General features: G+C 39.9%; 1 long non-coding RNA gene across 2 annotated transcripts; it reads left to right on the plus strand.

Annotated features, from left to right (window-relative positions):
- Nucleotides 1–2,074: 2,074 nt before the first annotated feature.
- On the plus strand, nt 2,075–5,358 carry LOC107415160 (uncharacterized). 2 transcript variants are annotated; one of them, XR_009638583.1, is made up of 5 exons: nt 2,075–2,480; nt 2,812–2,965; nt 4,326–4,555; nt 4,775–4,881; nt 4,963–5,357. It is a non-coding gene; the product is annotated as an uncharacterized LOC107415160 (long non-coding RNA). The 2 variants fall into 2 exon arrangements; XR_003055545.3 differs by having other exon boundaries at nt 2,812–4,555; nt 4,963–5,358.
- The last annotated feature ends 8,411 nt before the right edge of the window (nt 5,359–13,769 follow it).

The raw sequence follows: 13,769 nt of genomic DNA on the forward strand, positions 1-13,769 counted from the left end.
CTACTTCTCTCTCTCTCTCTCTCTCTATATATATATATATATATACATATTTGTAATTAGTACTTGTGTATCTGAATTCATATATATATATATATATGTATGTGTTGACATTTATATATTATCGTACATATATACATACATAGATTTATTTATACTTTAAATATAGCTACAGATATAAATAATATTATATATAACTTTGATAAAATAGGAACTCTCCACTTTATAATAGAAGCTACGTTTGGTATGTGGAAACTATAAGTTACCAATTAACGCCATATTTGATATGTGGAACCTATAAGTTACCAACTAACCATGTAGTTTAGTATTTAATCATTTGCTTAAATGTTCTTTTGGTATAGTCCAAATAACAATGATTATTGATGATAACCTTTAAATTTTAAATTTTAAATTCAACTACATTTAATATTAAAATGCCCCCTTTCTTGGTTTATAAAAGAAAAAAAGATAATATCATATCATGATGTACTCATATAGATAAAGATGCACTATTCGCCACCACTAGTGATTAGTGGGACCTATGCTGAGTTGGCAAACATTAATTGATTGCATTTATTATTTTTCTTATATTATGGGAAAGTGAACTTTTAATGGTAGCCTATTAAGTTGTCATGTTAATATGTCACTAATGATGGGTAAGAGTAAATTTAATCGGTTTAGTTTTTGAATGGAAAATTTTGATCAGTAGGTTATACGATAGAAAATCAATTTTGCCATTTTGGAAAGCATCTAACTATTGGTTGGTCAATTTCGGTTCTTCTATTATTTTTTTATTGGTTTAGTTAATTATTGACTTTGAAAAATCAATACCAACAACAATCGCCTACATTTTGATCGATTTAGCTAACGAATTGATGGCATTCAGTTTTTTTTCAATTTTCAATTGGTTTCGATTTGATTGGTCTTTTTTTATTTTTTCAGGCTTATAATGAATATCCTTAATGATGGTTATCATTGATTATAATGAGTATTTTTCATATTACTATAATTTTCATTATAAAGTAAGATATTTATCGGGAGAGCAAACTATATAAATTTCATTGAAAACATAATGACATAATCACTGTTTTCTCATATAAATATTTTAATTTGATTTCTCTAACCTATATAATGAAAAACTATATATATAGAAAGAAAAAAAGGATGGAAATATTTTACCTTAAAATATAACGCATTTTCCTTCTATGAAAGAGTAGAATTATTAAAGTGGTCTTACTTGATATATGATTAAAATTAAAATCCTTTTGGAATAAGACTTAACATGTCATTATTATAGCTAATATTATATAGACATATATATTAGTAATATATACTTAAACACAAATATATACATGTTAGAGTTGATGACCTTAATTGTAATTGGTCCGATCCAATGCGATCTGTTTAATGAAATTTATTTTATGGATTTTTTTCAGACTTTTGTGGTAGTAACGAAGGTCGAGAGCCGATAGATCTGAGACTGTCGTGCCTTTAATTTATTGAATTCTATTGCTTTAATTTATTAATGTCTTTTTAGTTATCAATAATTGAGAAAGATAGATACAAATAAAGAAGAAAATAAATATAATAATAAACACTTTTAAATATTGTTGAAAGATATTTTAAAAATTTCAAAATTTCACTTTTTATATGTAAAATATATTTTTATTATAAAAAATAGATGCTCTTTATTATTATTGGTTTTTTACAAAATACATACTTTTTAAGAGGTTGATAACATTTTATCAAACTTAAGCGAAATAGGAGATTTTCCCTCCAATTTATTTATTACTATATTTTTTATTTTTATTTTTGTTTTTGGTGAATTAGTTATTTATTACCAATTTTTTATTCATAACCAATATATATTTTTTATTTATTGAGTTTTTCATTACCAAATTTGATTAAACTTGGTGATACCGAAAAAGCAAAAAAAATAAAATAAAAAAAATAAAATAAAATAAAATAAAATAAAAAAGAGAACACTGGCTGTACACCGGCCATCAAAACCTTGTGCACATTGTTTCCCCCCAATTTTTCCCTCCCAATAGAATTTCAAACCCCACCCCCCCACCAACAATGTTTTCCCCCCAGTCGAATTTCCTTTCATTCCTGAGAATTACCCAGAGGCAGAGATGGAAGGAATGGCCTAAATAGACAACAACCACCACCACCACCCATTCCGAGAACACCAACACCACCACCGCGACCATACAAGCTCCGTCACCGCCTTCTCTTTTAAATCCGACTGGGATGACGAACCGTTCAGCAACGAAGACCTCCAAGCCATTGAAGCTACTCTTCAATCCGCCTCCAAAAGGCCACGACCCTCCTCTTCTCATAACCACGACGACGACGACGACCATAATTCCGGCAGTCTAGATCCCCCAACCGGTGGTGGTGGTGGTGGAAGCCGCCAAGATTGCCCAGTTCCATTCTCGCTTCCCAGGAACCGAACCCATTCTCTCTTTCACCTTGCCAAAGTGGGTTTTCCTTCCAAGTTTTTGTAATTTTCTTTCGATTTTACTTTTTGGGTACTGAGAAAACAACGGATGGGAAAATGGGTCAGTTTCAATGTTTCATTTTTTATTTTTTTTTTCATTTGAACTATTGGGTATTTTACTTGGGATGCGTCATTTTGATCTTTTTTTTTTTTTTTTTTTTTTTTTAAAATCTTTGAAGCTGATCAAAGATGGAAATTAACAAAACAAGTTGGAGAATTGATTGCTTGTGTCTTATTTTTCTTCTTTCTATTTTTTTTTTTTATAGTTATTGCTCTGTTTTTTGCCACATTTTCTGGTTTATATTTTGCAGGTGTCTTTCATGTTTAGTAGTCTGGATAGTTTATAGTAGTGCATATACAGCTCCTCCAATCTAAGACTGGATTTTTCAGTAGGAATTTAGGGGGATTTTAAAGCATATGACAGCAAGCATGGTGATGCGAATTGTAATATTACTGCAGCTGTTTGTAAGATATGTTTCTCCATAGCTTGCACTCTTTATTTCTCATATTACACTTTGATTGCAACTGCCATTTCCTGAAAAAATTAATTATTTACTCAACTTTTGATAGATTTTTAATCTGCCATATGAGAGTCCTATTGTTTGATGTCAAAATATGTGTCCATTTAGGTATGCTATAATCCTAGTTTTTTCTCTTTTCCTTTCGCTCTCTCTATTTGTCCGTCTCCCATAAGTTGTTTTGTTTGCAAGTCTCCAAGAAATTTTGGCCAAATTCCAAAAATTTGATGACCAAATTTGGCCGAGAGTTTTTGTTTCTATAAACATGATCAGTTGTCATCTCTTTATCTATAAGATTCTCTTAAGTGTTTCCAAGTAGCAGAAAATTATTGTTCCCATCATGTGACACAGAGCAAAAAACATATGCTATGTCTATGTGGAGTATGAAGTTTGTTGAAAAGAATGTTAGATTATCCATTCAACGGAAAAGTTAATGCTTATAAAATATCAAAAGCTATTTGCATGGAATTGGAGTTTCTTTTTCTTTTCTTTTCTTATTTTTTCCCCCTTTTTTGTGGGTAGATATGGAATTGGAAATGGTATGATTAAGAATTGACAACCTGAATAGAAGGGAATAAATTATGTAAGTTCCTCTGTATGGTGCCGTATAAGAAAGATGTAAACCGGATGGGTGAATTAATTTCAATTTATCATAGTTATATAAGTCACTTTAGTTAATGTTAAGTAGTCAAATGTAATACTCAAAACCCACAAAGTTTAGCAGAAATAGATTTCTGAAGGACAAGCTGATTTACATTGAGATGTTGGAGACATGTTACTAAGGACTCCAACATTAATAAAGGCTTGATTGATAGATTTTTGTTAGTTCTCTTGCTTTCAATTTATTTGCACATTGACAAGCCATCATTGTAGTAGTCTATCCGGAGGTGGAAGCCAGTAACCATAGAGCTCTGATGGGTTTTCTTGTTAGGTATTCTTTTAGAAATTAAGTTCTGGTTGCACGAATTCAAGATTTATTAGCATATGCACCTTTGAGCAAGCCATTAGGATATGAAAAGGAAAAACTACAATTTTAATATGCATTCATCTACTATTAATGCATGCTTGTTTATCATTTTTACCACCTTGTTTTTCTGTGTTACACTAATTTCTCCAAGTACTAGTTTAATTTCTAAGTGGTTGGGGTCGTTTTCAGTTTATTCTCTTGGGTTATATATCTATATTCTCTACATTCACGATGGTTATATTTTGTTAAAAACATTCCATTTAGAAGGTTAGATGGAATACAAGATCTTTAAGGGGAATGATTTGTTAACATCTCTCTATTTCATGTTATTGACTTGTAGAAAAGGGAGGAATGGTTTGGCCAAATAGTAAACTCTTGACTGTTCAGCCAAACCATCAGTCTTTGCTCACATATTTTTGGCCCACAATGCAATGAAATAAAATTTCAGTGGGGCAGCTGCATATTTTGATCCTCTCTCTTGACATCTTCATCTCCCCGATATTACACCTTCAGTAAGCTCAATATGCAATATTACTTGGTGGAACTCCTGCTTTGTCTCGGATCAAGCAGGTATTTCTGGTGGCTCATTTAGGATATATATGATGTCAATGGTGTTTGGTATTTTAATAATTCTTTGTGAGTTTGTGCAAACTTTTATAGTAGGAAGCCTTGTATCCTAATGTATTTAGAAGTGTCCATGAATGTGGTAATCGATATTAAAACTATTCCTTTCAATTATAAATTTTGTCGCTGCTATTGAACTTTCAATGAGTATTTGGAATCTATCAGGTGCAAGTAACCATGAAGAATTGCATAATTTGATGAAAGCAACATTGATGATTCGCATACTTAAAAAAGATGTTCTTTCTAAGCTTCCTGCGAAATGTAAGCAACAGGTCAGTATGTCTGTATGTGTTCACTGCAGTGTCTTATCTGCTTTTTCATTTGATTTTGGTTGTTATTTAAAACTTCTTTAGATTTCAGGAATTTAAGGAGCAAGGTCAAGTTTAGTCAATTGAGCACATGTTTAAAATTAATGCAATGAAGAGTTCAACGCAAGATTTGTCTCCACCACTACCCACCATCGCCGTCACTATTATTACTTGTAATTGTTTATAGATGATTTTATTGCCTATGTTACACAAAATGATTGTTTTAAGTATGTACTAATGACAATTATATGCATGTAAAGACAATTATTGTTTTATAAATATTTAAAGCCTTGGTGCTATAAGAATTTGCTAATTTGCTTTATATAGTATATATTTTTGCACCTTTATTGTTAATTAATTTAGAAAATAACTAAAATAATTGCATTTTAGTGAACAAATTGGTTACTCAAAATCCATACATATTGGTTGCTAAACATAAAGCATTTAGAGACTAGAGTTTGGTTGTTGAATATAGAGCATTGATGACCAATTTTCGATTATTAAAAATATTTTTGAATATGTGAAAGAACAATAGTGACTACTATGTTGGTTGCTGTAAATATTTTCACCGACCAAACAATTTGGTCTCTAAATGTTGTTTTTAGTAACTATAATATTGGTCACTTATATAGTTTTATGTTACCAAATTTGGTCAAAATGTTACTTTTTAGAAATATTCAAAAACTAAATTTTGGTTATCAAAATAACAAAATCTGATCGCTAAAATTTTTCAATTTTAATAACCAAACATTATTGGTAACTAAAAACAATTTGTTACAACGTTTAGGCGACTATGCCGGAACCATATTTTTTTTTGTTGCTAAAAACTTTTAACGACCAATATATGGCGTTCTGCAACTAAAACCAATGATTGCTGAAAAGCCTTTTTTTAGTAGTGAAACTTGCCAACTTTCCTAAGGTAAACTTTGGTACATGCAAGTACTAAGACTATTATGTACTTTTTGTTAGGTATTTAGAATATTTAAAAGTTTTAATAATAAATTTTCATTTGTTGTGTGACATTCTTAGCAGTTTAGCTACTTTTTTTTTTCCACTTCTCATCCATGTATGTATAATATACTTATCTCGAAGCCTCTTCTCTTGCAATATCTTTTGAATGTAGTGATTGTATTGTTCTTTATTGAATGAAGTTTAATGTTAACTGCTGATAGAGGAAGTGAATGGACTGGAGCTGTCAGGACCCGTCCAGAATTCCTTCCCCGGAACCCTAGACAGCCCTGATCCCAGGGAAATACCACCGAACCTTCCAACGGAAAATCCGGCAGCACCTCCCCTAAGGGATTTACTTACCACAAATTTACCTGCACTGAAAACACACTTCAAAAATATCCCCTTATTCCTCCCACAAACTACAAATTGGTTCCACAAATTGCAGTACTTAAAAAAAATAAATACGGTAATCCAGTGCAAAATAAATACAACAAGCAATAAAAGAATAACAGGGTACTGCCGAACTAAAACAGCGAGGAAGATCAAGTCCGCTCCGAGTGAACACCGACAACCTGGTACCTAGAGGAACGGAATTTAAGAGTGTGAGATGCTAATCATCTCAGTGAGCGACCCTACTACTATACCATATATTATCACAGTAATAAGTATAAATAATAATTATTTGGAAATAATATTTTCTCTCAAAACCCTTACAATTCACTCAGTTGGAAAGGTTCCCCTTTTAAAACAATTTCCACAAAACCCTTTATCCATATTCCCCGAAAACCAAGACATCAATTAAATACCAGAAGCGGTAACAATTATATTTTTAATTCCAATTCAGTTTCCAAACATTTTATTTTTAAAACACAGTTCTGAAAATCATTTGATGCACCCACTATATACCAGTGGCGCCAACAGTACCCAGCGTCCCAAGGTACCGCCAGACAGGAGGTTATAGAAAGAAACCGGCATACGGTCGCGTGGCGTCCCACAGCGCCGCTGCTAACCTGGTGTCCCGGCCAAAGGGGGGTGGCCGCCCTCTCCGATGGCATCCACAGGACACCCTCATAATATCAACCGCGCGCTACTCACACCCACCTGCGCGCTAATCACAACCGTGTGCACACTAACCATATCACATATACCATATCACATAATCAGAACACCAGTACGTGCACGGTGCATCTAAAAATTATAAAATCCATAAATTTAAATCATAAAACAAATTTCACATTTTTCATAAGCATAGCGGGCATAATCCATCCGCTTGAACCGGGAAATTCTCCACAATTTCCTTATAATTAATACCATAAATCCCATGATTTTCAAATCCACCAACTCCCAAATCCATCAATTCAAATATCCACATTTTTTCCAAGCATAAATAATTTCTCGAAATATCATAATCAAATCCCATAATATTTTATGGGCATATTTCATAAAAATTGAAATCACCAACATAACCAAATATTTTCCTTGGAATATTTGAAAATCGAATCGTGCCCAATTTACCATTAAAACCACACCAATTTCAAAATCCTCAAAATCATAAAATAATTCCACACGGCATAAATTTGTAGAATTCGCATTTTCTTAAATCCAATAAATTCATAAATAATTCTACAATAAATCCAATAAATATTTGGCACATAGAAATTAAATTCCAAATATTTAATTCACACATAATATATTCATCAATTAAATTCCCCAAAATTAATTTGAAGGTGGGTCACTCACCTGGAGCACGCAATTAACCCATGATCCACTACGGGATCAATTCTACGACTCACCGGTGCTCCTAGAACAAAATTCACAGACAGTCAAATAAATTAATATTTTATTCGGGTAATCCCCAAATGGGTACCCGGGGAGCGAACACCAAACGATAACTAAAATTTACGAATGATATACCGAATCGAAGCTCGAGTGATGCTAATCACAGATCCGGTCTTAATTTCCGATGATCGTACCCGACGGGGTCGGAATTTTATCGGGAAGCTTTTCGGGTTTCGGCTCCGCAATTCTCCCAAACCGTCGCGAATTGGTGGAAACGGAAGTCGGATTTGGGTTCAGGAGGTCGAACACTGCGGACTGGAGCTGGCCGGAATTTTCAGGGTACTCGCCGGAACAGTACTTTCCGGCGGCCGCCACGTCACCGGCAACCGTCGCCGGAACAGTAATTTCCGACGGTGGCCGTTTGCTGTGAAATTTTGCAGATTTGTAGATCGTGAGGAGAGCAATCCAACGGGACCGACGGTGAGCAAAACGGAGGTCGGACGGCGGAGAAATCACCGTTTGAAGATTTTTGACCCCTCGCCGGAAAACGCTCCGATCCCGGCGCGTCGGTGGTCCGATGGTCGTGATTTTTGGTGGGTAGGCCGGACTTGAGGAGAGGATCAAGGCTGTCAGGCGCGTGTACTGTTTATAGGCCGGAATAGTGCCGATTCGCGGTGGCCGGCGGTGGAGGGGAAAAATCGCCGCCAAACTTCGGACGTCCGATCCGGGCGCGTCCGGCGGCCGTTCGCCGTGAAATTTGGAGGTTTTGCCGGAAATGAGGTGGGCAATCTGGCTGGCCGGTGCGTGTACAGTAACTAGGCCGGAAAAACGTGAAAATGGCCGGCGGCCGGCGGGTCCTCTTTCTCTCTTTCTCTCTCCTCTCTCTCTTTCTCTCTCTTCTCTCTCTTTCTCTCTCTTCCCCGAGAGTTTTTCAAAATTAAAACCCTGTGTGACACTGTTCATGCCACGTGGACCACTCAGAAGCTGACACGTGGCATTTCACTGTTCACGACCCAAAAACATTAAAATAATACGGTATCCGGTAAACTTCAAACGTCCATAACTTTTTAACCGGATGTCCGATTTAAGCGTGCCGCTAGTCTATGAACTCGTATCGACGAGTACTTTACAACCATACAAGAGTCAACTCACAATTACATCACAAGAAAAAGTCAACTCCCGGCACCTTTTAGACAGTTTACACTTCAACTTGTTTTGCCCATAACTTTCAAACCGTAGCTCCGTTTTCGACGTGCTACTAGTCTACGAACTCAGGGCGTCATGCACTTCGCCACGGTACCCTGGTCAACTCGAAATTCCCACCGAGTCAAAAAGTCAACTTTGACCCCTTCGGTCAACGGTCAACGGTCAACCTCGGTCAACGTGCACGGATTCCGGTGCGATTCGGGACGGGGTGTTACAGCCTTCCCCCCTTACAAAAATTTCGTCCTCGAAATTTCCGCACGTCACTGGAACAGATACGGGTACTGCTCACGCATCTGTGCTTCGGGTTCCCACGTTGCTTCCTCGACCAAGTGGTTCCGCCATAAGACCTTAACTAGAGGAATAGTCTTGTTGCGTAGCGTGCGTTCCTCGCGATCCAAAATCTGTACTGGCTGCTCCACATACGAAAGATCTTCCCTTATCTCTATATCCGGACTCTCGAGTACGTGCGAAGGGTCTGCAATATACTTCCGTAGCATCGACACATGAAACACGTTGTGTACTCGAGCTAGCTCTTCCGGTAACGCCAACCTATACGCCACCGGGCCAATCCTCTCCGTAACCTCGTAAGGCCCAATATAACGAGGACCCAACTTACCTCGTCGTCCAAAACGTACTACTCCTTTCCATGGAGATAGTTTTAGGAATACCCAATCTCCTACCTCGAATTCCAAATCCTTTCTACGCACATCGGCGTAACTCTTCTGTCTATCTTGGGCAACCTTCAATCGATCCCTAATGATCTTCACCTTGTCCAAGGTCATCCTTAAATACTCAGATCCGACCGCATTAGTTGTTGCAAGGAGCCTCTCTTCTCCTACCTCACTCCAACACAAAGGTGTCCGACACTGCCTCCCATATAAAGCTTCATACGGGGACATTCCAGTACTCGCTTGATAACTGTTGTTGTAGACAAACTTTATCAGTGGCAGTTGTTCATCCCAGCTACCGCTAAATTGCATAATGCAAGACCTTAGCATGTCTTCTAATGTCTGGATTGTGCGCTCTGCTTGTCCATCAGATTGTGGGTGAAAAGCGGTGCTGTAGTTAAGTCTTGCTCCTAGTGCATCAGCCAACTTCCGCCATAGTCGTGAAGTAAAGCGCGGATCTCGATCGGAGACGATGGCTAACGGTACTCCATGAAGACTTACAATGCGTTGCACGAACAACTGGGCTAACTTCTCGGGCGAAAAACGTTCTCGTACCGGTAGGAAGTGTGCCGACTTGGTGAGACGATCAATGATTACCCAAATGCCGTCGTACCTTCTAGGTGTGGAAGGAAGCTTGAATACGAAGTCCATGTTGAGTTCTTCCCACTTCCACACGGGAATCGGTAAAGGTTGGAGTAGTCCCGAAGGCTTCTGTCTTTCTGCTTTCACTTGTTGACAAATCAAACACTTTGATACAAAGTCTGCCACTTCTCTCTTCATACCAATCCACCAATAATACTTAACAAGCGTCCGATACATCTTGGTACTCCCAGGATGCATCGCATACATCGAGCTATGCGCCTCCTCCAAAATCTCCTTCTTGAGTCCTGGGATATCCGGAACGCAAAGTCGTCCTTTATACACGAGGGCTCCATCCCTCCTTATGGAAAATTCCGGATCAAGACCTTCTTGTACCTTGCCCTTAATTGTCCTCAACTTAGGATCTTCCATTTGGGTCTCTACTATACGATCCACCAACACCGGTCGTACCTGGAAGCTAGCCATGAGAACTCCTGAAGGATGCATATGCATTAACACCCCCATCTTCTTCAACTCCACCATGAGAGGTAGTTGGATGACTTGGATGTGAGCAAGGGATCCAGTAGCCTTCCTACTCAAAGCATCTGCCACTACATTCGCCTTACCCGGGTGATAGTCAATCACACAGTCATAATCCTTTAACAACTCCATCCATCGCCTTTGCCTCATATTTAACTCCTTCTGAGTGAAAATATACTTGAGGCTCTTGTGGTCGGTATAGATTTGGCACGTGGCCCCATACAAGTAGTGCCTCCACTTCTTTAGAGCAAAGACTACCGCCGCCAATTCTAAGTCGTGCGTAGGGTAATTCTGTTCGTGCTGCTTCAATTTCCGAGATGCATACGCTACCACCCTTTGATTCTGCATTAGCACGCAACCCAACCCTTGATGGGATGCATCACAATAAACTTCAAAACCTTCATTCCCATCAGGTAAAGTTAAAACAGGTGCGGATGTCAACTTTTGCTTCAACTCCTGAAAACTCTGTTCACACCTGTCCGTCCAACTAAATTCAACATTCTTTCGGGTCAATCTATGAAGCGGCCCGGCAATCCTTGAAAACCCTTCAATAAAACGACGGTAGTAACCCGCTAATCCAAGAAAACTTCGTACCTCCCTCACAGTGGTAGGGCGCTCCCAACTCAACACTGCCTTTACCTTATCAGGGTCCACATAGATACCTTCTGCCGACACGATATGTCCGAGAAAACCCACTTGATTCAACCAGAATTCACACTTGTCGAATTTAGCATATAGCTGATGCTGCCTTAGAGTTTGGAGCACTCTCTTCAAATGCCTCACGTGCTCTTCTTGGCTCCTTGAATAGATCAGAATGTCATCGATAAATACAATGACAAAATGATCCAAGTACGGACGAAACACCCTATTCATCAAGTCCATGAAAGCTGCTGGGGCATTGGTGAGTCCGAACGACATCACTAGGAATTCATAATGTCCGTACCTCGTCCTAAAGGCAGTCTTAGGAATGTCCGACTCTCGGATCCTTAACTGATGGTATCCCGACCTCAAGTCGATCTTGGAGAACACCTTGGCACCTTGGAGTTGGTCGAATAGATCATCTATCCTTGGCAACGGATAGCGATTAGGAATGGTGACCTTATTAAGTTGTCGGTAGTCTATACACAGCCTTAGACTACCATCCTTTTTCTTTACAAACAAAACTGGGGCTCCCCACGGCGATATACTTGGTCTAATAAACCCCTTATCTACCAAATCTTGCAACTGGACCTTTAGCTCCCTTAACTCCGCTGGAGCCATCCGATACGGTGGTAGAGAAATAGGCACGGTGCCTGGAATCAATTCAATGGGAAAGTCAACTTCCCTTTCCGGAGGCAATCCTGGTAACTCCTTAGGAAACACGTCCGGGAAATCCCTCACAACGGGCATGTCTTCCAACCTGACCCCACTTACTCGGGTATCTATCACATGAGCCAAATACCCCTGGCAACCTTTATTCAGTAGCTTCTTGGCGGTAAAGGTAGATATCAACCTCGGTAAGGGCCTTCCAACTCCTCCACGGAATACTACTTCTGGCAACCCTGGCCTCCTGAATGTAACTTCCTTGCTGAAACAGTCTACAGATGCATGGTTCCTTGCCAACCAATCCATGCCCAAAATTACATCAAGTCCGGACAGATCCAACAGGATCAAGTCCGCCTCCATCACTTGATCTTCGATGCAGAAGAAACATTCCTTGATTAACTGGCTAGGCCACAAGGATTCTCCTGCAGGAGTGGCTATCTCTACTAGACATTCTAAAGAAGTAGTGGTCATACCGACCCGAGTGACGAATTCCTTGGAGATAAATGAATGTGTTGCTCCCGGGTCTATAAGTACTAATGCATCATTACCAAGTATATTCAACGTACCTGCCACGACGTCCGGTGTAGCTAGGGCCTCCTGCTGCGTCATCGCAAACACTCGACCCTGCCCTGTCTGCTGGGGCCTCCGTCCTCTACCCCTGCTCGGTCCAACAGGCTGTGGGACTGATCCCGATGAACCTCCTACTGCATAACTCCCTCGGGAACTCTGACCCCGCGATCCACTGGCCTGATGTGATGGTGGGCTCACCCCTAACACTCCCGCCTCTCCATAAGGGCAATTTCTCTTAATATGTCCCGCCTGTCCACACTGAAAGCACACACCCTCAAACTGGCAAATCCCATGGTGTGCTCTATTGCAACGTCTGCAGAATGGCTTGGGGCTAAACCCAGAGTGCTGATATGAGCTCGTGCCGCCGCTGATGGAATGGCGCGCTGGTTGGGGCATACGATAGCCGCCTCTCCTCTGAAATCTGCCTCGAGGGCTGAACCCACCACTGTCTGAGCCTGAACTATGACTCTTCTTAGATGCCCCCTGTCGAGGTACCCCGCTGTACGAACCTTCGAACGGTCTGCGCCTCGAGGGTCTGTGTATCTCCGCCTGTCTCTCTAGCTCGAGCGCTGCATCCCTGGCGGACTGATAGGTGGGGTGTACTGACCCAGAAAGGGTGTAGCCGATGCTCTCGTTCAACCCGTCTATGAACCTCACCTTCTTCGCGTGATCGTCGGGAATCAAGTGCATGCAGAACTCTGACAGCTCCCGGAACCTCCTCTCGTACTCTGTCACCGTCATGTTTCCCTGGCGCAGTCCCTCGAACTCTCTCCTTCTCGCCTCACGGTAGGCAGGAGGACAGAACTCAGTAGAGAAGGCAATCTTGAACTGGTCCCACGTATGCCTTCTGCGGGTCTTCTCCATTTGCCACCACTTCCGGGCGTCTCCCTCTAACATGAACCCAGAAATCCTCACCATATCCTCATCGGGGCACTGCATCCCCTCTTCCAAGATTTTCTCCATGCTGGATAGCCACTTCAAGGCTGCAGCTGGGCCTTGGCTTCCATCGAACTCCACGGCTCCTAAACGTCGAGCCTGATCCACGGATCGGTTACTAGAGCTTGAACCTCCTAAGGCTCTAGTTAGCTGAGAGACCAGATCTCTAAGGCTTGATCGACTCCCGGAACTCTCAGCCGAGCGTTCCCGAGTTCTACGTGTGTCCCGCCGACTCATCGTAGTCGATTACTGAAGAAACAAACAAGAGTTTAGAAACAGGGACACTTAAGCACGATTACAAAAGGAAGGAATTTACGG

This window comes from Ziziphus jujuba, chromosome 4 (assembly GCF_031755915.1).
Source record: "Ziziphus jujuba cultivar Dongzao chromosome 4, ASM3175591v1".
Taxonomy (NCBI): Eukaryota; Viridiplantae; Streptophyta; class Magnoliopsida; order Rosales; family Rhamnaceae; genus Ziziphus; species Ziziphus jujuba.